Consider the following 24,140-nt stretch of genomic DNA (forward strand, 5'->3'; position numbering starts at 1 on the left):
CTAACGTCTGGGAGCAGGGAAAGCGGGCACTTCCTCCCGTGGCCTGGGCGGAGTGTTGAACGACACCCAGCATGTACCTCATCTGCCTCCAGTCGGGACAGAGGGATGGAAGGGTTAGGAAAGCCTCCTGGCTTGATCACCTCATCTTTTCAGGGAAACCTACTGTGGCACAATGCTCTCACTGCCCGGGAGGGAGAAACCGGACAGACAGGGAAGATACATGCCCACACAGGCATGGATCACCCAGCTCCACGGGCCGTGTGCTGCGTAGAGTCACCTCTGCATAGCTCTTGTCTGCATTGAGGCGTGGTCTCGGTCCTGCGTAAAAACGATGGCAAGTGGGATAAGTGGTAACTGAGAACGCGCTGCTGGGACTCAGAGTGGAGAGAGCGGAGGCATGTGGGACATTGGAGGGTGGAGACGGGCACCGTGTTGGGTCCAGTGTGGCTCTGGAGTCTGACCACCTGGTGTCACCCCGGCCCACTGCTTCCTCACAGGAGACCAAACCCAGGCAGTTTCTTTCATGCTTCAGATTCCTCCTGGATGGAACGGGGGTACTGATAGTGCCTACGCCATAAAGTGGTTGTGAGTTCACGCATGTCAAGTCCTTTGGATGCTGTCTTGATACACTGCGAGTGTTCAGTTGTGTTATTACTATTATTCAGGAATTCTTGGAGAAAAGTTAATAAAAAGTAGGTTGAGGTTAATTGTGAGGCACCTCTAATGTGATGTGATGCTAAAGAATTTGGACTTTATCCTGTAAGTCTTTAAAAAATTAAGCAAAGAAATGGCATGAAGAAGTGTTTTAGAGATGTTGGAACACTGGCAGAGTGGTCCAGGATGGACCCGAGGTTTCACTGGGAACCTGTTGAAATAATGAATGCAGGTGTGCCTTAGGTGTGCACCCAGGCGGTAGCCATGGGAACATAAAAGAGGAGCTGGAGCTCTTTGGACCGTTCCCTTTCTTTGCAGTGTGTATTAGGTGTTAAATTAGAGGTTAAGAGAGTGATTGAATAGCTAATTTGGAGACTGTCCAAAACTAGATCCCCATAGACACACCATTCATTGTAGTAGCTTCATCCTTAGTCATTCATACATACATACACACACACACACACATGAATTATATATATGATGTTTTAGGTTTTTATGCTTTCCCATCATTGTGACTGTCTTCACTCTGCTGAAGGTAGAAAGTAGGTTGACTGATTACTAATTCCTAGATAAATTTTCTAACTAAAAGAAGAGAGAATTATGGCTGTCATTATTTGGTCCTGCAAATGATTTCTTTCTTATTCAGTTTTATTTTTCTCTACAGGAAATGTTTGGTGACTCCTGTTCTTAATTTTCTCTTTTTCTTAACTGGGGTCCTATGCCTGTGCTTGCCTGATTTTTCCTGTGCTGTCTTTTATAGCTAAAATAGTGGAAGTATTGTCATGTATATAAATTCCAAAAGTTTTCATTTGAACCACTTTGCTCCCTAGAGAAATCTGCATCCTGCTTTATCTTTTGTTTGTATGTGGGAGTGTATAGAGCAATGCCTGAGTGATTCATGTCCTGCTCTGTGGGAAGAAAGTTCTGGTATTGTTTGCTTTGTGTGCATGGAGGCCGGCTTGTGGGATCTGGCCCCAGTGGTCCTTCCTAATGGGGAGGGAGCTAGCTTGAGAATCTAGGTCCTCCTGGATATTCTGGGTCTTTCTCACTGGTGGCGTCTTGTTTCTCTAGAAGGTGTGAAGCTGTTGTGATGATATTTTTATGCCTCTGACTTGGCACAGGTAGCTTTTTGGTGACTTTACACCTACTCTTCTGGCGTATCTTCAATTTGTGGTTTAAAAAAAGATGAAAATGGCTGGAGTGCAGTTTGAATGAGGTAAAACCCACACCAGTGATGGGGATTCTGGGCAGTGGAGTGTGGGATCCAGAATCACCTCTCTGGTCCCTGATAATCGAATCATAAGGAAAATCACTACCTTACCTCAAAATCTCACTTGAAAATAAAAACAAAGTCTCACCTAAAAAATAGAAACTGAATGCTAAGTAAACTTTTTTTTTAAAAAAAGGAAAAGTAGCTCTCAAGCTGCAAAAACAGATGCTTTCTTTTGGCAACTTTGCTTGTCAAACCTAAGCTGAATATGTGTGGAGAATAAGTTCTTAACTATTAATTTGGAGTCTACATGAAAATGAGTCTGAATTCTCATTTCAAAATCTTATTTGGCTGACTGAGGTGAAAAATGTGTCATTGTTGACTAATTCGGAATCATACCCTGTAGCATTTTAAGCCAGATCTGAGCATGTCATGGTCAAATGTAAATTGCATATTTCCATTTATTTCTTAATAGCACAGCCAGCTGAGTTGATAGGCCTGTGGTCTAAGTTGGGCTGTATTTGTCCCAAACTGAATGAAACTGAATGAAAATTGAGAAGTCTCTTTTCTTGGCTCCATCCACCATAAACCCAAACTGACTAAATACAAACGTGAACGAGCATATTTCTCAAGTTAATAACAGTTCTCAACTTCTTCATAAAAAACATAATAACTGGGCTTCCCTGGTAGCGCAGTGGTTGAGAGTCCGCCTGCCAATGCAGGGGACACGGGTTCGTGCCCCGGTTCGTGCCCCATGATCCCACACCTGTGCTGACGCCTGCTCAGCTCTGGCGCTGGATCTTGGGTGCCGGATCAAGTCCAGGGGACCTGGCTGAGAACACGGACGCAGCCACACAGGTGTCCAACAGGGCCCCTCCGGAGGAGCCCACTCATGTGCTTTTCTCGGGTTATCTTTCTAAGGCCAAGTGTAAGGAGAGGAGATTTCTTCTTTAGGTTGGCATTCCTGGTTTCACGGACACTGTTTTACTTTGTCTTCTCTGGAAGTTACTGTCTCCAGACTGAAGGGCAGACAACATGGTGTTTCACGCTGCTCTCTTTAACTCAGTAAATCCCAACTCTTGTCTCCCATTGCTCAGCTTGACGCAGGTTTACGGGACCAGTGCCTTCCAGTCCTTTCCAGGTGCCCTTTCCTGTTATTCTAGACCCTTGACTTTGATGACCCAGAACTTGCGAGTGTGCCTTCATTGTCTTGTCTGCAGTCTGTGGCCAAGGACTTTTGACTCCCTTTGGTACTTACAAGAGTCAGGTTGTTCTTGTCAGGGACTCCAGTTTCATACCCCTTGGGCTTTTTTTTTGTCCTCCAGAACCACCCTGCTAGTTTTATCCAGGTGCTGCCGAGCTCTCCTGGCTGGACCCCGTTAGCCTGGAGTCTGAGTGACCCTTTCCTCTGGGTCTGGGCAGCCCCACCCCATTTTCCTGAGCGCAGTCACTCGTCGTCCTGCAGGATGTTTCCTCCTTCTGCTTTCTCTTCTCTTCGGCTCTCTGTCCTTGTCCACGTGGTAGCCTGTTAGGTTTGAGTCCAGTCTCTCTGCACTCCCTTCAGATATCTCCCTTCATAACAGCAGCACCAGTACAGTGCTCACTATAGCCAGACATGGGTCTCAGTCTTGGGTGCTTTTCGCTGTTTTGCAGATGGGACAACAGAAGTACAGAGAGGGTAGGTCACTGCCCCAGATTGTTGGGCGGCTAAGTCGGTGCAGTGGGATTTGAACTTAGACACCTAGCTCTGGAACCAGTTCTCTTACCACTGTTTTATACCGCTTGCTGAGTCTTGGTTCCTCTGCTCTCTGGCCCAGTGGTCCCCGGATGGGTTAGCTCGTTCATATGTGCTCAGCCACCCTTTAATACACGCAGGTGTGGTGTTTTGAACCCTTACCTAATTGTGTGACTTCGGACAAGCTTTGTAACCTCTCTGATCTGTTTCCTCATCTAACTCAGAGGCATTTGAGAAGATTAACTGTGAGTCAGTAGCAAGGTGCTTGGCACATAATAGATGTTCAGAAAATGGCAGTTATTATGGTTTGTTTTTTTTTTTTTTTGCAGTACGCGGGCCTCTCACTGCTGCAGCCTCTCCTGCTGCAGAGCGCAGGCTCAGCGGCCATGGCTCACGGGCCCAGCCGCTCCGCGGCATGTGGGATCTTCCCCGACCGGGGCACGAACCCGTGTCCCCTGCATCGGTAGGCGGACTGTCAACCACTGCGCCACCAGGGAAGCCCTGTTACTATGTTTTTTATGAAAAAGTTGAGAACTGTTATTAACTTGAGAAATATGCTCATTCATGTTTGCATTTAGTCAGTTTGGGTTTATGGTGGATGGAGCCAAGAAAAGAGGCTTCTCAATTTTCATTCAGTTTGGGACGAAGCAAGGCTTTTTTTTTGTTTTTGTTTTTTCCACTTAAGAGCTAAAGGGTTCAGAGAGAATTTTTCCATTCAAAACAGAATACTTTTACCATCTAGTTAAGCCTGAAGATACTGGTTTATCTTTTGCATATCTTTCTTCCCATTTACTTTATCTGGTAACAAATGCTGACTCATTTAATGTCTAGCTAGAGTAAAGGCCCTTATAAAAATTTTTCTCTAAAAGCACAATGAAGTAGTATCTGCTTTCATCTAATTGCAGTCTTTGAAACTGACTTCACATGTTGTTAGGTGGTGCTAAGTCATCGGCAGTTACTGCTTTAATTAATGGGGACGAACAACCGCTTGATCTGTGAACCTCTGTTTCCAGCCTGCTTTGTATGCTGAACCCCCCACCTGCCTCAGTCTCCTAAAGTAAGTCTGGCCCTCCTCGGTGCTGCTTCGGTGGCGTGATGTTTGTCTTTCATTCAGTTCGGTTTTCTATAGTCTTTCATTTACTTAATCATTTTCTACCAAAAGAGGCTTTTGGGGGAGGGGGTATGTATACTGAGGGGGCTGGTTACAAGCAGCGGGTTATTTTGGTACAAACCAAGGTTTTATGAAGGAGATTTCCCCCGAGTGTGTTGGATGGTGGCAGACATCTCAGCGTGGTTTCGACGCCCGAGTCCTTTTGGAGAACCGTGCAAGGAAACCTTTTGTCCAAGAAGAACTTTGGCCTGCCCGAATTCCTGGAGTACTGGCCATGGCCAGCTCAGGCAAATGATTAAAAACAGCAGCACTCGTTCATAGACGTACTCTTGAAAATTCTCACATTTGCTTTTTCTGAACTTCAGTAAGACTGTATTTATCCAAAGGTTGCTTTTCTGATCACCTAATAGAACTCACGTAGTAGGACATGATGGTTAGAGAAGAGCCCTTCATATGGCCCCTGAGTCCCCGTTCAGCGTGGAGATGAGGAAACCGAGGCAGGGGAGGTGACCCTTGTTCCGGGAACATGCCTGGAACAAGGTGGCGGAGCAGAGTGTGGGCTTGGCCCTGCAGTCAGACTTCCTGGGCTCCCTCCACATCCTGACCCTCCCAGCGTGGGTAGTAAACGCCACCCCCCCCCGCCACCGCCTCCTTCAGAGCAGCTGTGAGCGTTGGACAGGTTAATTCATGTAGAGCCCCACCATAAGCTCTCAAATGTTAGTTACTCTGTTATAATTGTGGTAAATAGCCCCTCGCATTTCCACAGTGCTTTGTGGCTTACGGAGCGTTTTCTCACTTGCTCTCTCATCCGATGCTCATAGCATCATCTTGAGGAGGTACGTCTGCTATTAGTGAGCGCTGGCCCAGGGCCCCCCAGCGCTCAAGGTGTGTGACCAGAGCCTGGTCTTGCAAAACTCTCAGGAGTGTTGAGAACCAAGGTGTATGTCCCAAAATGTGCCTGAGTAGATGCATAGAGGTTACAGAATTCATGCTTTGAAACTCATGCATTGTGTGATTGTAGGAATTTCCTTTGCTGATAACCTATCTCCTTTTAGGTACAGTTCTAGAGAAATGTCTAATCCACTTTGTCCTCCAGCTACACGAGCTAGGAAAGTGTTAGTAAAAACGTCAGGTACAGCATTGGTTCTAAAAACAAACAAAGAGAACCATGATTTCTTCCCAGCCCCGTAAACTGGCCGGGACCTCAGCCTCCGGGGTTTTTTCTGGTTCTGCAGGGGTCCTGATGCTGTGTGCTGTGCTCCAGGAGTAGTGTGGGTGCCCTGCTTTGACTCCGCACGTGTGCAGTCACGTGTGTGGCCTGGGCGCCCGGGAGGCACACGCTGATCCTCTGCTCCGGAGATTGCAGGCCCCCGTGAGAGGGGGCTCCCTCCAAATAGGATGGGCTTTGGGATTGCAGTTCCCATTTATTTGACTTACTCTTTGTTTTCTCCCATTTTGGCCAGGAACCTTGGATGGGCCTAAGGATTATCGCATTGGTATCATATTAGATTAAAAGTTGTTCTGTAAATCGGTACAACCTGATTGGAAGGCAACTGGGCAATATCTGTTTAAATTTACTTGTGCCCTATGACTGAGGAATTTCCATTCAAAGGCATTTATCCTGGAAATACTTGTATACATTTGCAAAGGTCTAGGGTGTTCATCACAGCATTGTTTATAATAAAGCAACTGTTTATTGGAGATTGGTTAAATAAGTTATGGTACATTCCTAGAATGAGGTACTGTATTTGGCTTAAAATGAGTTTTATAAGTACTGATACGAAAGTGTATCCAAAATAAGTAAGAAGGGCTCGCTGAAGAACAGTAAGGTAAGAATTGTCCAGGGTTTGTTTCTAACACTGTGCAGAGTGCACGTGCAGTGAGACCACAGAGGGAGAAACGAATGATTTGATGAGGAAAATTTTTGTTTTGATAGTTCAGAGCAGTAGTGAAGGGAGCGAAGTGAGTGTAACCTTATAATAGGGGACTTTCCACTTTATAAATTTTTACATTTCTGTATTGTGTAAATGTTTAAGTAGTTATAGGGGTTGCTTTTGCAGAAAAACTAAAAACAAACTCGGCCAGTGCCATGGCCAGCCTTGACCCTGGGTCTCCTCTGGGAGGTTACTTCCTTCTTCATGCTGCCAAGAGGTGCCGGGAGGGCCTGTAGCGTCCTGCTGTCCCCTGGGAGGACTCGGCCCTTGGGTCAGCCAGCAGCGCCAAGAAGCCCCAAGAAGCCCAGTCAATCTTCTCACATCAGAGACCTTCGCTCAGTTAAAACACTGGCCCCTCCTCCCCCTCTCCTGCCCCATCACACACCCCACTCACACAGTGGCACACGGTGAGTAACCCTGAGGCCTTTGCTCTGAAACCTTCTCTGCAGACATGCTGTGTTGCCTGCTTTCCCAGTTGGCAGCAGGGTCTTAGGGAAGTCTGATGGTGAAGCAGGAGATGGCAAAACTATAGAGCAATAAACCAAGGCCTGAAAAAACTCCACACGTCAAACTCCACGTCACCTTGGTGCAAAGAGCCCACCGTGCCTCAGCAGCCGCCTCGCTGTTAGCGGTCAGTCGCTGGCGGTTTATCCTGACGACTGTGGACAGGCGCCGGGAACAGGCAAAATGCTGTTTCAGGTACTCTGCTTAGGAAGGCAGGATGGTGTGTAGTACCTTTTAAAAAACACCCTTAAAATTTCTTTAACAGTATGTTATATTACAGCATTAGTTATCTGGAAATTCTGTGATGCTGAACCAGTGGTTTCACTGACTTTAAAGCCAGTATCCATCTCCCTGGAACTCTTTGTCTCAAAAATAAAATGTCAAGTTGAGGCCAGAAGTCTTTCTGGAAACGCTCCACCCTGGTGCGGTATATTCTGAATTGCTGTTTCTGCGTGGACAAGCACTCTGACAGAAAAGGCTTCAAAATTTTGTTCTGAGGAAGAAGCCAGATTTCCACCCATCTGTGCGTCACCAATAGGCTTTGTGCTTCCTTTATTTGAGGAGAAGCCATTGTGCCTCTGGAGCTTCCTGTCTCGACCCAGACAGCTGGAACCACAGTCGCAGAAGCCGTTTCTAAGATACATTGGTGCACTCTTCAAAAGTATATCTGTGCCTTATGCGGAGCAGAAATCAGATCCCTTCAATACCTTGGGCTTTGTGTTAGTGATTAAATGCGACAGACCCTATCACAGCTTTATTAAGCATCACTGGAAAAATCCACTGCTCAGGCTGCAGCACGAGGGCACGCAGCAGGCCATAAATTTTGTCGGGAGACACAGTTGGTACTTGGGTGCACCGAAGCATTCAGATCTTAGGGTGAGGGACTTGGGCCCCTGTTGGGTGTGTCATGGTGGGGCAGGGGCGGTGCACTGCCCCGGGGAGGCTGACCCAGGGCCCCGCTGCTCCCTCTGGCCACCCTGCAGCCTCCCTGACCAGCTCTGCGGTCTGCCGGGCCCAAGCCCATCTCACACCCGTTGAATTGGGAGCTGTTGGTGTGGACACCGGTGTCAGTATTTTTTAAGCTTCCCAGGTGAGTCTCACGCGCAGCCACGTGAGCACGGCTGCCTCGGATGGATTAGTGAGTGGGGAGGAGCCCTCCTCCAAGGGAAGAGGGGGCTGTCACGTGTTTTCACGTCCCGCCCTCATGTCCACTCAAGAAACCAGCACGCCTTTTCTGTTTGACACCTACACACGTGGGAAGATATCATAAAAAGGAAAGGAAGGGAAACGGAAAACTGGGGTTGAAATGTTAAATGAGACAAAAGCGAAGCTTAACGCAACTCCAGGGGGACCAGAGGACCTGCTGTGACTTGGGGTCTGAGTTTGCAGCAGCCAGTGTCACAGGGAACTCTCCTGGGTTTCACATTTAACCAGGGCTTCCCAGGCTTGATCCCTTAAGCTGGCCCAGGGTATCGGGCACCGCGCTGGGGCTTGGCTGTTTGCACGCACACGCACGCCTGTGTGAGTGTGGTTTGAACCTGCCTCACTCACCACCCCTTGGATCACTGGAACAAAGCACTCCTGCATCAGACAGGACAGCTGGAATCCATCAAATACCAGCATTCACAAAACAGTGCACAGTGGAGAAGATGTGTAAGTCAAGGGTGGGCAAGAGTAATACTCTCTACATCTGTTTGTGTGAAAGTCTTCAAAAGACGAATCCAGTTTGCAGTGAGTGACAAAGCAGATCAGCGCTTGCCTGTGTTGGGGGGTGAAGGCAGGTGTGTGGATTGGGAAGGGGACACATGAGCACATTTGAGGTTATGAAAATACTCTGTATCTTGATTATATTGGTGGTCACACAGTGTATAAATTTGTCAAAACTCGAACTCATTGTACACTCACAATGGGTATACATTTATGCAGATTACCTCAGTACAGCTAACTTAAAGTGGACAGGGATAAAGGTGGACAAGGTGTAACTGCGAGCAGAGAGAGGGCCCTGGTGTTGCTGTGTGCCAGGCTTTGTACGTCAAGGGCGTTTTTCCAGGGAGGGACGTGGTGGTTTTCTCTGTGCTTAAAGTACTTGCTTCCAAAGCGCATGTTGTAGTTTTCCATCCAGGCCGGCAAGGGTGCAATCAAAAAAGCCAGTTTCAAAACACTCACAAAATAAATTGTATTACTCTTGGTAGTTTTTTTCCCCCTTTCTTTGATGCATATGATTGTATGTGTTTATGTCTGGCCTGAGAGTTCATTCCGTGGTGGAGATGGATCTCCAAATAAACCCACTGTGCTAGCTCCGTGTGTAGCCAGGGCCTGCCCTGGCATGGAAAGACTAATTAAGCTAAAGATGGTATTTTCTTCTCTTAAAAAAAAAAAGGCCAAAACAACATGTTTCTTTTCAAGCTCCTGCTGAGCTCCTGCTGGTTGGCTGTAGTTGGGCAGAAGTCCAGTGAAGTTGGGGGAAGAGATGGCGGGTCTGCAGCAGACAGACGCCCGCTCTGCCACTCACGCGTGGTAGCCTTGGGCGAGTTACCCAGCCTTCTAACCTCCAGTTGCCTCATTTTAAAATGGATACGATGATAGAATGTTCTTGAAAGCCTTCTGGTAAGAAGTAACTGAAATAATGCATGTAAAGCCTTTGGTGTTTTGCCTGGCACATAATAAGTGTTCCATAAATGTTAATGATGTGTGTGTGTAAATATGACAATATTTATTGGTACACACGTTCTCCACGTATGTATATAAGGGAAATCAGTTGTGTCCCTCGGAAGCATATATGTAAATAACATAGGTTACAAGGGAGTTGAGATCAGCTTCTGGGATTTGCCAGGAGTAAGCTGTAGTGTCAGCAGGAGCCTGTCAGAGGTCTTGTACAACAGGCTGAAATCAAGCCTCAGATTACATCCTTCACTGAGATTTAAGGAAAGGCAACAAGTCAAGTGCTGATGGTGGCCAGCTGTGAGGGAACCGGCATCACACACTGTGTCCTGGACCGCAGCCCCTCCTGAGCCTGGCGGCAGCCACTTAACCAGGACATCAAAACTTCCCTGGTACCTGGTGGCGAAGGGGGGGAAAGTCACTTTCACAGTCTGTGGGAACGTAAATTGGCTCACTCTTTCTGTACGTGAGTCAGCACATTCTGATTATATGTTATTCTTTTATTCATCTAATAGCTATTTATGAGGTACTTACTATATGCCAAGCTTTGGGTTAAAATGGTGAACAAAAACAGATGCTGTTACTGCTGCCATGCTATTTTTAGTCGGGAGGCGTTGTGGGTGTTAGATCAGAGCCCTGTGATGAGTGCCGGGGGCATTCGGGAGAGCCTGCAACAGAGAACCAGGGGGTGTATTTTACTGCAGACATGACGGCTGAGCTGAGATCTGAGGGATGGGTGGGCCCCAGTGGTGGTACGGGGCCTTTTGACTGGAGGGGAAAGCATGTGGACTGCTGCCTGCGGTCCAGGAGCTACAGGAAGCCCATGAAGGTGACGGAGGGTGAGCCCTGAGAGGTGGGCAGGGCCAGACGAAGCCTAGCAGATAGGATGTGGCAGTCCTCTCGGGGTGTTTACACTAAGAGCTGTGAGAAGCCAGGGAGGGTGTTTAAGAAGAGAGGGAAGGTGGGAGGAACACTTGTCAGAGTTGGAGAGTAGATTAGAACAATTTAGAGTGGAGATGTGGAGGTGAGTTGTGCAGGTGAGAGGTGATGACGGTAAGATTGAGGTAGTAACATTAGCAGCACGTGTTGGATGCATGAGGCAAGGGAACTGTGTTCTGGTTTGAGCAGCTGCGTGGTTGGTCTGTGAACTTCAGGGAACTGTGGAGAAGAGAGCGCTTTGGACACATCTAGACCGTCTCTCCTTTCTTCAATCAAAATAATGATAAGTTAACTGTTTAAATGAACATGTGGCTGTCCTGGAGGGGAATGTAATTGACCACAGAGCAGCATGGCACCAGGAGCTTGAATGAAGCACCGTTTGCCTGGCCTTTGAGGTAGTAGATTTAGGGACTGGGCAAATGTACCGAGGAATTGCCAGCTCCACTCCTGACTGTGACTGCGTTTCCTGGGTCTGGGATTTTCTTAGGCTACAGAGAGAGAAAGAATCTTGGGCAATTGTCCTTATTCACTGCACCCTAGAGGCATCTGTGTAAGGAGGTAGCTTTATGCTTCTCCGGTATGCTGAGTTCACATATGATTTATATCTGTAGGAGATTAAAATGGTTTATAAGTTATGGGGTCAGGTGAGCTAGGTTTGGGTATTGGGTCTGCCAGTTTCTAGCTTTGAGATATTGGGCCAGTTGTTTAGGTCTCTCTTGGCCTCTGCATTTCCATTGGCAAAATGGGGATCAAAAGACCCACCTTTATAGGATTGCTGTAACTAGCTACATTGGGACTTTAAAAAAAAAAAAAAAGAACTCAAAAAAAATGTCCAGCTCTTGGAAACAGAGGTGCTAAGCAGCAGAAATGATGGAGCCGGAAGTAAGTTCCAAAGTCAAAGGGACACATAGTTGAGCACACCGGGGCCCAGTCCCAGTCAACTGTACTTCCGATCAACATTACACAACAGGTGTTTGCTAGTTAATAACACTTTTAATCATGCTGCTGGAGAGATCATCTAACTTATAAATTAGTTCAGCTGAAACGTCTGGATTTTCATGTAGCATTGCTATGTCAAGACATCTCTTTTTACAGATGATTTTGGTTTGTGTTTCTGTGAAGCTGTTTAAGGATGGGTGCTCTTATTTCTGTTGTATAGCTGTGGGCTTGAGGCATTGAAGAATGGTATGCTTTTTCTTCAGCTGAGAGTATTGTGGTTGCTAATCCAGAGTTCATGCTATATTGTTAGCAGCACCTCCCTGTCAAGGTCCCATGTGCTGGAAATACAGAGTCTCTTAAAGAGCCAGAATGAAATGAATAACATGCATTAGATTTTTTTTTTTTTTTTTTTTTCGGTACGCGGGCCTCTCACTGTTGTGGCCTCTCCCGTTGCGGAGCACAGGCTGCGGATGCGCAGGCCCAGCGGCCATGGCTCACGGGCCCAGCCGCTCCGCGGCATGTAGGGATCCTCCCGGACTGGGGCACGAACCCGTGTCCCCTGCATCAGCAGGTGGACTCTCAACCACTGCGCCACCAGGGAAGCCCCTTGCATTAGATTATTTACTTGAGAGTAGGCCTGGAATAGAAACTGGAAGATGATAAATGTTTAAGATGAGAAGGGAAATCCCGCCCCTTTTTTAGATGAATAAAAATACAGTAATATTTAAAATTAAGTGGCCCTTGTTTACACCCCCCCTTTTTTAATTAAAGAAAGGGCTGTGTTAAAATTTGACTAACTGAAATTGCTTGAAATGTAAAATTTCATAAAAGTTCTTATACTAAAGGGACATAAAATCTAGCAGTAGAAATTTAATATAGGAAGTTAATTCTGATTTCCAAGTGCTACAATTATAAAATAGTCTGAGAAAAAGCACTTTTCCATAAAATCGCATGCTTTGAAACATGGGCTTTGTGCTCCTGGCCACTCCTGTAGGGAATGTCGTGGTGTGGGGTGTGGGGTTCTGCAGCACCGACAGGTGTCGGGCCCCTTCCTTCTGAACACAGCCTGTTCCACCATGTTGCAGAATGGAGCCATTGTGACTCAGGAACAAGTTGGCTTTTAGACTATTGTTAGCAGAGAAGCAGAAACAGTCTTTTTTGAAATGACTTTCACTTTGGAAGGGAGAGTGACAGGATGAGTAAGAGCTTTTCCAGATGTTATGTGTTTGTGGCCTTAGGTGGTTACACAGAGCTTCTTTTCCTGTGTATCTGCATTGTGTATGCTTCTTGTTTTCTTTATTTTAGTGCTGTATGAATATGACTTTAGCTTTAAAATTAAGCTTTTAAATGGAAAAAGCAGTAGCTTATTAGCAGAAACTTGATAGGAGTTTATCTGTCATATCTCATTCTATTTTTTTAAATTTGTTTATTTATGTATGTGTGTACGTATGTATGTATGGCTGCGTTGGGTCTTCGTTGCTGTGCGCGGGCTTTCTCTAGTTGAGGTGAGAGGGGACTACTCTTTGTTGCGGTGTGTGGGCTTCTCATTGCGGTGGCTTCTCTTCTTGCGGAGCACGGGCTTCAGTAGTTGTGGCATGTGGGCTCAGTAGTTGTGGCACACGGGCTTAGTTGCTCCGCAGCATGTGGGATCTTCCTGGACCAGGGCTCGAACCCGTGTCCCCTGCATTGGTAGGCGGATTCTTAACCACTCCACCACCAGGGAAGTCCTGTCGTATCTCATTTTAAAGTGTAGATGGCTTTTATATAAAGTTAATTTAGGTTAATGACTCACTGTAAAAGAGAAAGAAAATGTGTTTCTCTGGAAAACAAACTTGGCTTTAGGATTTGAGATACTGAGAATACCCAGCCTTATAAGAGAATATATGAAAGGGAAAGTTTCCATTTATAGTTTTAGATAGAAAAGTTTTTAAACAGTGAAACAATTATAAAGAAAGTAGGTTTTAAAATAACAGTTTAAAAGTCTGAATAAAGCAATATGAAAGTGTGCCCGGGCATAATCCATGAGCTGGAAAGGTCAGCTAGCCTCCACGACAAGCGCTAATGACCAGGTTACCTGACCAGCAGCATCGGTATCGCCCCTGGTGTGTAGGGTCATGTGCTGGGGTTGAACGTTTGCAAACTTGAAGGCAGAGCCTGTTGCCCTGTGAGGGTTTACAGTGGTAAGCTGGTGAAGTGGCTCTGGTGTTCAGAGAGAATTAAGAATTCGGGATGGCAGAGGCTAAACGTCAGATGAGCAGTTTCCGTCAAGTGCTGTGGAAACGTAAAGGAAGGAACACCGTGTAAGGTCTCTGAGGTCAGAGGGTGGACACAGAATAGACCTCAGGCAGGCCTTCCAGGCCAGAGGAGAAGTGTGCACAAACCTGAGGCGAAAATCAGTCTAGAGCAGGGCCAACTGTGCTGCTGGATGCCTGTTTTATAAATAAAATCTTACTGGAACAAAGCCACACCCGCCCTTTACATCTTGTCTTTGGCTGCCTTTGCTCTGTGATGTCGAGGTGAGTAGTTGCTATGAAGATCGTGTGGCCCATAAAGCCTAAAATATCTAGATCTTGATGGAGAACGTTTACTGACCACCTGGGGGTGGTTCTTGGAGAGTACATCCATTTGTGGAAATGGAAGATACAGATACATAGGTAGTAGAATAAATAAGGAATGCATGGTAGGTAGCCTTAAATGTTAAGCTTAGAACTTGGAAGCAGAAGCAATGTGAGTTGTTAAAGGTACATAAAATTAATTCACAGTTGATTAGTTATCAGTTATGATCAGGTTCATAGTGTGGGGAGAGAGATGGCTTTATAATTAAAAGATGGTGAAATATAGTGTGACCAGAGACACATAGAAATTGCCTGGATAGGAGGAGCTTTGGTGGGAGTTAGGAAGGTCTGCCTACAGGACTTGACATTTGAACATAGTTTTAACAGGCTGTAAATAGGAGTTTGCCTGAAGGACAAGGACTCTTCAGCCAAGGAAAAGCCACTCAAAGTACAAGGGTGTGAAACAAGTTGATGTTTAGGGGAACAGAAGATATTGTCATGTTTGGAACATAAGGTATGAGCAGTGAAGTTGGGAGGAGCCAAAATGAGGGATGCCAGCCTGGTGATGATGGACGGTGAGAAACTACTGGAGAACTGTGGGATGGGGTCATGATCTGGGCTTGTGTTATTTTCCCCGTCATTTAATATATTTTTGTTATATGTATACGTATAGCTGGTTCACTTTGTTATACAGCAGCAACTAACACAACAATGTAAAGCAATTATACTCCAATAAAGATGTTTAAAAAAATTTTTTTTACAGATTAAGTTAGGTTTGTATTTTTCAAGGATAGTCCTAGTAAATCAGTGTGGAGACTTGGTGATGGAGGGGGCTAGAGGTACAGAGATATGTTGGGAGGGTATTGCAGTATCCCCGTGACACATGATGAGGACGTAAATTAGGGTGGTGGACGTAATGATGGAAATGAGAAAGGTGCTTCTAAAGACAAACAGGATAATTGACTATGTAGATTTGGATGTGTGAGAGGTAAGGGAACAGTAGAGATCAGGGAAGATTTTAGAATTTGTGCTTTGACAACAAAGCCAACAGTGCCATTCAACTCAGTTTGGGGTTATGGAGAAAAGAGTGTGTTTTGGTGGTGGATGAGTTCATGCCCATGGAGCAGTAAGTGGAACTGCCCCTGAGTGGTTTGCAGCATAGGTCTAGAAGTCAGTGGAGAAGCGTGCCTTGAAGAGAACATTTGGCAGGTATTGGAACTAAGTAGTTGAAATTGTAGGAGGAGGTGAGTTTCCCTAAAGAGAGCCTGTAGAGCCGGAAGTCAGAGTCCCAGTGGAGCAGGGAGGGGTGTCAGGTTCCCGGAGGCGTGCTCTGCTCCTCTCCACCCTCCAGCCAGGGCAGACACCGCCTCCCACTGAGCCTGGGGAGCCTCAGGAGCCTTCGCAAGGCACAGCACTGGGAATTGACAGGAGATGGGGCAAAATGTCCATGGTGTATGAAATACAAGGGAAGTATAAGGGTTAGAGGAAGAAAACTGCATGGAGAGACTGAGCACAGAAGCAGTAGTTGGAGCCACATCTCTACCAGAAAAGCTGCAGTCTGGTTAGAGCAAGTGTGTTGGTGGATTTGGGGATGAGGGTCGTTGATGACTTTGATGAGAAAGGTTTCAGTTGAGAGGAGACGGAGGCCATGTTTGGAGGCGGCTTGCAGCGGGGAGTGGGAGGAGAGCCTGCTTTCTTAGAAGTCCGAGCAGGAAAGGAGCTTGTGGGATGGGAATCAGAGGCGAGGAAAGGCAGAACATGCAGGAAAGAGTTCACAGCCTAGATAACTTTTCTTTTGTGCAGTAAACCTGCTGATACATTTTCCTTAGTGTTTTATTTGTAAACAATTTCAGACTTACAGAAAAGTTGGAATAGAACTAACTTTACCTGCAGTTAACATTTTGCCACAATTGCTTTATTATTTTTTCTTTCTTACATAATTTTTTTTCCTGAACCATTTGAGAATAAGTTGCAGACAGTAGATACTTTTACTTCTAAATATTTCATATTTTATGAACCTGTTACTTGTATTTATGTTGTATATAATCTATTTAGTACCCTTTACTCTCATAAGAAAAGGCTTTTGAGAAGCCTTATTGAAAAATAACCAGGACACCCTGTCCACCTCCTAAAATATTTTGTGGTTATTTGCCTACTGAGAAGCTTAAACACAGACAGTTTGGGACTTGGTCTATACTATAAACTGCTGAAATACAAAATATTTTTTTAGATATTGGTCTGTGTTGATTGATCAGAAAAAGTAGAGGGAAATGATGGCTATTTAGACCTTTTTCAAATAATAGTAAATGTTTGATTCCACAGTATAACACTGTGTTATTTATTGATTGTCTGACAAGTGAGCTAGATCAGTGAGGTTCAGAAGTCTTCCCTTCAGAATACTTACACGTGAAATAAATCCCTAAAATGTTGTCCTTATTTAGGCACGGAACAAATAGGCCCAGTGGAAAATGTGAGGGTTTTTTCCCCCTAAATACAGAACATTTTAGTTCATTTAAATAGTACTTAATTGTCCTAAATTCGCTGCCCCCCAGAGCACATTTGTGTGCAAGAAGTCATTCCCTTGTCCTTTCCCTGCTTTTAGTAAAAGCGTGGTGGTGCATATTTGCCATGTATACTGTATATTTGGAACACAAAATTCACGAACAGGAATTATAAAACTGTATCAAATTGTCTCTAGTGAGCGGCTTTCCCTCTTGCCAGGGTCTTTGTTGGTGGTGAGTAGAGACAGACTGACAGTGCCAGCTGGTCCTTCTGCCCCTGCCCTCCCCCTTGTGGGGTCTGAGGCTGGTGGCCCCCCTGGATACTACCCCAGGGCTCTTCATAGTTCCTGGCTCTGCTGGTTGGAGGGGAAAAGTGGGGCGGTTTTCATTCACATTTAAAAGCAGAGGATAGGAGCCATCGCTCTGGTCCTGAGATGGTGAGGACGATGATTGATCACCAGTTATTTCTAACACTACGCATTCCCATTTCTTAAGAAAATATGACGAGTTCCCTGGTGGTCTAGTGGTTAGGACTTGGCACTTTCATTGCCGTGGCCCGGGTTCAGTCCCTGGTTGGGGAACTGAGATATCCCACAAGCCGCCACACTATGGCCAAAAAAAGAAACAAACGAAAAAAATCTGAATCCTAAAGAAAGAAAAGAAAAATATGACAAGACTGGAAATAATGTAAAATTTTAATTTCTAAGATTTTAAGGATTATTTAGTAGCAGTGTTGTTTCAGTAGCTTGAAAGGTTTATAAATAATAACCCAAGTGTAGTGTTTTCTGCCACGAAATGCCAGAAATAGTGTGTCTGACACTTTGGTGAGTTTGCATGCTTCATGTGATTTCCTTTCACTGGTTTGCTCGGTCTGTTTAGCCAAGGTTGGCTATTTGTGCTGGGTCAGTAATTTTGGGAAATGTGGTTGGAACCACAGATAGTTTGATAAAGAAGTAACAGGCAGGAAACAATTGATATGCCTTTAGCCAAAACATGTAAATTTCTCCCTGGGTTTCCTTGGGGAAGAGCGCGCTGCGCTGCTCCACTCCACTACCCAGGGGTGTTGTCCCAGCCTGCGGTCCTCTGTCCACTTGCCTCCAGCCAGTGAAGGATGGCCCTTGGCACCAGTGGGGAGCCGTGAGCCTCATTTTCATTGTCATGTGGCTGCTCAGAGACAGAAGCTGGTGCGCTGCAGGCTTTGGAGGGGCAGCAGGTGGCTCAGTGGTTCTGTGATTCCTTTCTTCCTTCAGCAGGTCAGTGCCAAGTACCTGCTCCGTGTTAAACATCCTCAGGCTCAGGGGTATCTGGGAGCAAAGCAGGTAGACCCCTGCCTTTATAGAGCTCCCATGACCACAGGGGAGCGAGCAGACGCAGTACCGCTAAAAACACAGCAGGAGACGCAAGAAATGACGAGTAGGGTGTGTAGGGGTGTGTGTGGATGTAGCATCCTCATTGGCTGAGTGCCTTTGGACTCTGACTTACCCATGTCTATTTCCTCGTTGGCAGAGTGAGGATAACAGGGTTGAGTAAGTTGTCCTAAATAAGCTAATATGCATAAAGTTCTTAGAACAGTGCCTGACTCACAGCCACTATGCCTTAGTGTTGTGATAATGCTTATAATGTGACCTGATTAGTCATTTTATGTAAGGTAACATCTGAGCAGACCTGAAGGATGAGGGAGCAGGCCGTGTGGATACCTGGGGAAGAACCTTTCAGGCGGAGTGGGTGTGTGCCTGCTGGGTTTGAGGAGCAGCAGGGCGGCCAGTGGAGTGGGAGCAGAGGGGGCGACGGGGACCCTGGCAGGTGAGGTGGGAGAGGCCGTGGGGGGCAGAGCGTGGCCCACCTGTGGCCATCGTGAGGGCTTCCTCTGGGGCACCGCAGCCCCAGGGAGCGGCGATGGGGCTCCAGCCTGCTGGTGGCAGTGGGCATGACGGTGGAGGTTCGAGCCTGGGGAGAGCTGGCAGGTCTGCGGTGTGCTGGAGCTGCCCCTTGGTGCTTGGTGAGCGGAGAAAGCCGGGGAGGAGCCGGTTGGCCCACTTGGATTTGCCTTACGTGTTAGATGGTCAGGGGTAGGAGGATGGGCAGTGGGGGAGTTCAGGGGAGAGGCCACCGACAGTGGCGTGAGAGCTGTTGCATCCAGAGGGCATTCAGCTTGTGTGTGGCTGAGCTCTCTAAGCTGGGGAGTCCTGGAAGGAAGAGTGAGGGAGAGTGAGGGGGCTGCCAGAGTGGGAGGAGGGGAGAGAGGAAGAGCTATGGGCGGTGCCCAGGCCCACCCAAGGGGCTGCCAAGAACTTAAAGTGAGACCAGCCACTGGGCTCTGCATTTTCCTGCACCTGGAGCTGGGAACAGCTGCTGGGGCAGAGGTGGAGGAGGCGAAGAGCTGGATTGAACCTGCTCTGGGGTTTACCAGAGAGTTCTTCAGAGGGTGGAAGGGCACGGTGGCAAGGAAGTATACCAGGGAGCCGTGATGACCATGAGTCGTCCACCCCGAGCTGGATAAAGAAGGAAGGGAGGGGGACTTACCTAGTGGCGCAGTGGTTAAGAATCCGCCTGCCAATGCAGGGGACGCAGGTTCGATCCCTGGCCTCGGAAGATCCCACATGCCCACAGAGCAACAGAGCCCACGAGCCACAACTGCTGACCCTGCGTGTCACAACTACTGAAGCCCTCGCGCCTAGAGCCCATGCTCGGCAACAGGAGAAGCCACTGCAGTGAGAAGTCTGCGCACCGTCGCGAAGAGGAGCGCCCACTCGCTGCAACTAGAGAAAGCCCGCGCACAGCGACAAAGACCCAATGCAGCAATCAATCAGTCAATCAATTTATTTATTTAAAAAAAAAAAAAGAAGGAAAGGAGGACAGGGAAGGGGTGAGGACAGAAGAAAGGGAGTAGAATCAGTGCATATGGTCTTTTTTTTTTTTAATTTTTTTAACATCTTTATTGGAGTATAATTGTTTTACAATGGTGTGTTAGTTTCTTCTTTATAACAAAGTGAATCAGTTATACATATACATATGTTCCCATATCCCGTCCCTCTTGCGTCTCCCTCCCTCCCACCCTCCCATCCCACCCCTCTAGGTGGTCACAAAGCACCGAGCTGATCTCCCTGTGCTATGCGGCTGCTTCCCACTAGCTATTTATTTTACGTTTGGTAGTGTATGTATGTCCATGCCACTCTCTCACTTTGTCACAGCTTACCCTTCCCCCTCCCCATATCCTCAAGTCCATTCTCTAGTAGGTCTGTGTCTTGATTCCCATCTTGCCCCTCGATTCTTCATGACCTTGTTTTTTTTTTTCTTAGATTCCATATATATGTGTTAGCATACGGTATTTGTTTTTCTCTTTCTGACTTACTTCATGCTGTGTGACAGACTCTAGGTCCATCCACCTCACTACAAATAACTCAGTTTCGTTTCTTTTTATGGCTGAGTAATATTCCATAGTATATATGTGCCACATCTTTATCCATTCATCTGTTGATGGACACTTAGGTTGCTTCCATGTCCTGGCTATTGTAAATAGAGCTGCAATGAACATTTTGGTACATGACTCTTTTTGAATTATGGTTTTCTCAGGGTATATGCCCAGTAGTGGGATTGCTGGGTCGTATGGTAGTTCTATTTTTAGTTTTTTAAGGAACCTCCATACTGTTCTCCATAATGGCTGTATCAATTTACATTCCCACCAGCAGTGCAAGAGGGTTCCCCTTTTCTCCACACCCTCTCCAGCATTTATTGTTTCTAGAGTTTTTGATGATGGCCATTCTGATTGGTGTGAGATGATATCTCATTGTAGTTTTGATTTGCATTTCTCTAATGATTAATGATGTTGAGCATTCTTTCATATGTTTGTTGGCAATCTGTATATCTTCTTTGAAGAAATGTCTATTTAGGTCTTCTGCCCATTTTTGGATTGGGTTGTTTGTTTTTTGGATATTGAGCTGCATGAGCTGCTTATAAATTTTGGAGGTTAATCCTTTGTCAGTTGCTTCATTTGCAAATATTTTCTCCCATTCTGAGGGTTGTCTTTTGGTCTTGTTTGTGGTTTCCTTTGCTGTGCAAAAGCTTTTAAGTTTCATTAGGTCCCATTTGTTTATTTTTGTTTTTATTTCCATTTCTCTAGGAGGTGGGTCAAAAAGGATCTTGCTGTGATTTATGTCATAGAGTGTTCTTCCTGTGTTTTCCTCTAAGAGTTTTAGAGTGTCTGGCCTTACATTTAGGTCTTTAATCCATTTTGAGTTTATTTTTGTGTATGGTGTTAGGGAGTGTTCTAATTTCATACTTTTACATGTAGCTGTCCAGTTTTCCCAGCACCACTTATTGAAGAGGCTGTCTTTTCTCCACTGTATAGTCTTGCCTCCTTTGTCAAAGATAAGGTGACCATATGTGTGTGGGTTTATCTCTGGGCTTTCTATCCTGTTCCATTGATCTATCTTTCTGTTTTTATGCCAGTACCATACTGTCTTGATTACTGTAGCTTTGTAGTATAGTCTGAAGTCAGGGAGCCTGATTCCTCCAGCTCCCTTTTTCGTTCTCAAGATAGTGCATATGGACTTGATGTGTTGAGAGGTGAAGGGGTTGGTGTGGCAGAGGGAGTTAGCTGGGAAGGTGGGAGGTGATGGGTGGAGGCGGCTGCTTGGCCTTGAGATCAAGGAGTGTTGTTACTAGTGACCACAGGTCTGGGGTGGGTAACCATGGGGACAGGAGCCCAGGGTCAGGTGAGGACAAGGTCACAGAGGACAGGAGGTCAAGGGAGTAGAAAGTTCGCTTAGCTATATGTTGAAATCCCTAGATATTATGGTGAAGTAGCCGGGGAGAGAGGGCAGCTGGGGGTGCTGGGCAGGGCCAGAGGGGAGAAGGAATTGGTTTCGAAGGGGACAGCGAGGCTCCAGAGAAGACCCCCAACAGTGTAGGGACGTGGTGCTCAGAGCGGAGAGGTGTGGGAGCACACACAGGGCATTTTGCTGAGGAAGGACGTGTGTTTTGGGAGTTGGGAGCTGCCAGACAGTGGCGGTGGTGTGGGGCCTTCTGGGGCTGAGAGGGGATAGTGAGGGCGGCCTGGGAGCTGCAGGCTTCCTGAGTTGACTGAGGCAAGCAAACAGGAGTGGAAGGATTTTTCTGTGGAAGATGGTGGCGCTGGGGTTGCGGGATCTTGGGGAGGGTATCTTGTCAGGGGTCTGGGGCTTCAGAGCTGCCTCTTTAAATCCCGCATACTGGAGATGGAGCTGTCAGGAGGTATTACTGGGAGGTTTCTTGTTTATTTTTTGCATTTTATAAATCAGTATTTCTTAGTAAGAGATGTCTATTTCAAATATAGTGGAAGTTCATCCTCCTTAATTTTCTTTCTTTTCTCTCTGTCCTCTGCTTTGGAGAATGGCACTATTAAATGCACGGGGTCGAATTTCTTGTCTAAAGCAGATTCTGCTGCTGAAGGGAGCCTAGTGTGAGAGAGCATCGGGCTTGGGGTCTGCACGCTAGTCCCCACTTGCTGTGACTTTGGAGAGAGACTTCCTCCGGGCCTCTTCTCCTTTGTTTAAAAAGATGGTGGCGGGGGCGGGGCATCTCAGCTATAAAATCCTTTGGTTTTAAAATTAACCCCATTCCATTTATTTATTTAAGATGCTTCTTGTAATTATGATCTCCAGGTTCTTTGTTTTTAAAAAATTTACCTATTTACTGCACGTTTATATCAAATAACATTTTATACTTCCTGCTAATTAGTATTTTCTAAAAGAGTGTAATATGTAGGAGGTACTACTGATAATGGCTTAAAGAAGACCCAGAATTAGCTTGTGTGGTTATATACATTGTGAAGTAATCTTCTCCCCCTACTTCTCGTGCTCTAAACAAGAATGAATTTGAGAGAAGGAAAGAAGAGTGATTTGCTGCTTCACAGGTGGCTTAGCTGCCTGGACGTAGTGGTTTTGCTTGGTAGGCTCAGAGCTGGCTGTATTCTCAGCTTTTTGTGTGTGTGCTTGGGAAATTGTAACTGTTACCAAGAGCCTTAGATTCAGAATGAGTTGGTAATTTTCCACTTCTTGTTGTTTTTATGATAAATTTATTTTATTTTATTTATTTATTTTTGGCTGTGTTGGGTCCTCATTGCTGCGTGCAGTCTTTCTCTAGTTGTGACGAGCGGGAGCTATTCTTCGTTGTGGTGCGCGGGCTTCTCACTGCGGTGGCTCTCTTGTTGCAGAGCACGGGCTCTAGGTGTGCGGGCTTCGGTAGTTGTGGCTCGCAGGCTCAGTAGTTGTGGCTCGCGGGCTCTCTAGAGCGCAGGCTCAGCAGTTGTGGCGCACGGGCTTAGTTGCTCCACGGCATGTGGGATCTTCCCGGACCAGGGCTCCAACCCGTGTCCCCTGCATTGGCAGGTGGATTCTTAACCACTGCGCCACCAGGGAAGCCCTCCATTTCTTCTTAAACTAACTAGAAAATCAGATTAGTCTAAGATGTTTTTGATATCAGAGCGCAGCCAGGGTAATAAGGCTGTGCTGAGCAAATGGAAGAGTACTTGTCTGGCAGGTTGTGTTTGATTGGCTTCCACTTTTGTTGGCCCCCTCGTAGGGTCCCTTCTGAAAGGCACTCTGTGGAGGTGGTTAGGTTTGAGAAATGACATTTTATGGTGTGAGTTGAGAGCAGACACGGGCACACCCAGGGGCTTCCTGAGGCCTGTCCCTCACAGATCTTGGGTCAGCCCAGGGCTGGACCTGTTACCCAGGGCCATGCATTCCCCAAGCACAGGCCTGGGTCGCTACTAACTCACCCGAGGATGGCCTGGGCAGGGGAGCGGTCAGTGCACACCTTCCCCTCCCCACCCTCACCCCCAGCAGGCAGGCATCACCCTCTGGAACACCTGTGTCCATCTCACGGCAACTTGGGTGCAGTGCCCTCTGCCACTCTCTTTCACTCATTTTGATGGTTTTATTTCAGCTCTGTATTACAGTGCAGTGTTTAATAAGATACTGTCTTCCCTTTTTAATTCTTTAATAGTTCGAATAGTAATGTATCTCAAGAGTACTGATACTTTGTCTTATTCATTAGTTTAATAATTTCTGTGTTCCTACAAGAATTAATCTATATAGGGGACAGGTGAAAGAATAGGATAGAACTTGTCTTGTTGAGTGTCAAGAGAAAAGATGGTAAATAATGATTTTGCATATTGAAGGTGCAGCTGTTGGCAGTGATGTTGAAAGTGGCCTCCGAGAACAGTTTGTACTGCAGTCCACATTTGAGGCTCAGAGTGATCAGAGCGACTTGTGTGATTATTAATTTGTTCTACGACTGAGACAGTCTGTTTGTCTCTGCATATACCTTTAGGTTAAATGCTGCTGAAATGAGAAATGACATGCAGACTTTTCCCCTCCTTCTCAGATACCAAAATAGTCCTATAGTTTGTATCA

The 24,140-nt window shown here is 46.3% G+C and overlaps 1 protein-coding gene across 3 annotated transcripts in view; it reads left to right on the forward strand.

Annotated features, from left to right (window-relative positions):
* CCNY (cyclin Y) overlaps positions 1-24,140 on the forward strand; it is a 130,932-nt gene that overhangs the window by 56,833 nt on the left and 49,959 nt on the right. The gene's annotated exons all lie outside the window — the stretch shown is intronic.

The sequence above is a fragment of the Delphinapterus leucas genome, chromosome 2 (assembly GCF_059928025.1).
Source record: "Delphinapterus leucas isolate spDelLeu-1000000601 "Yukka" chromosome 2, BTC_Dleu_Yukka2, whole genome shotgun sequence".
Classification (NCBI taxonomy): domain Eukaryota; kingdom Metazoa; phylum Chordata; class Mammalia; order Artiodactyla; family Monodontidae; genus Delphinapterus; species Delphinapterus leucas.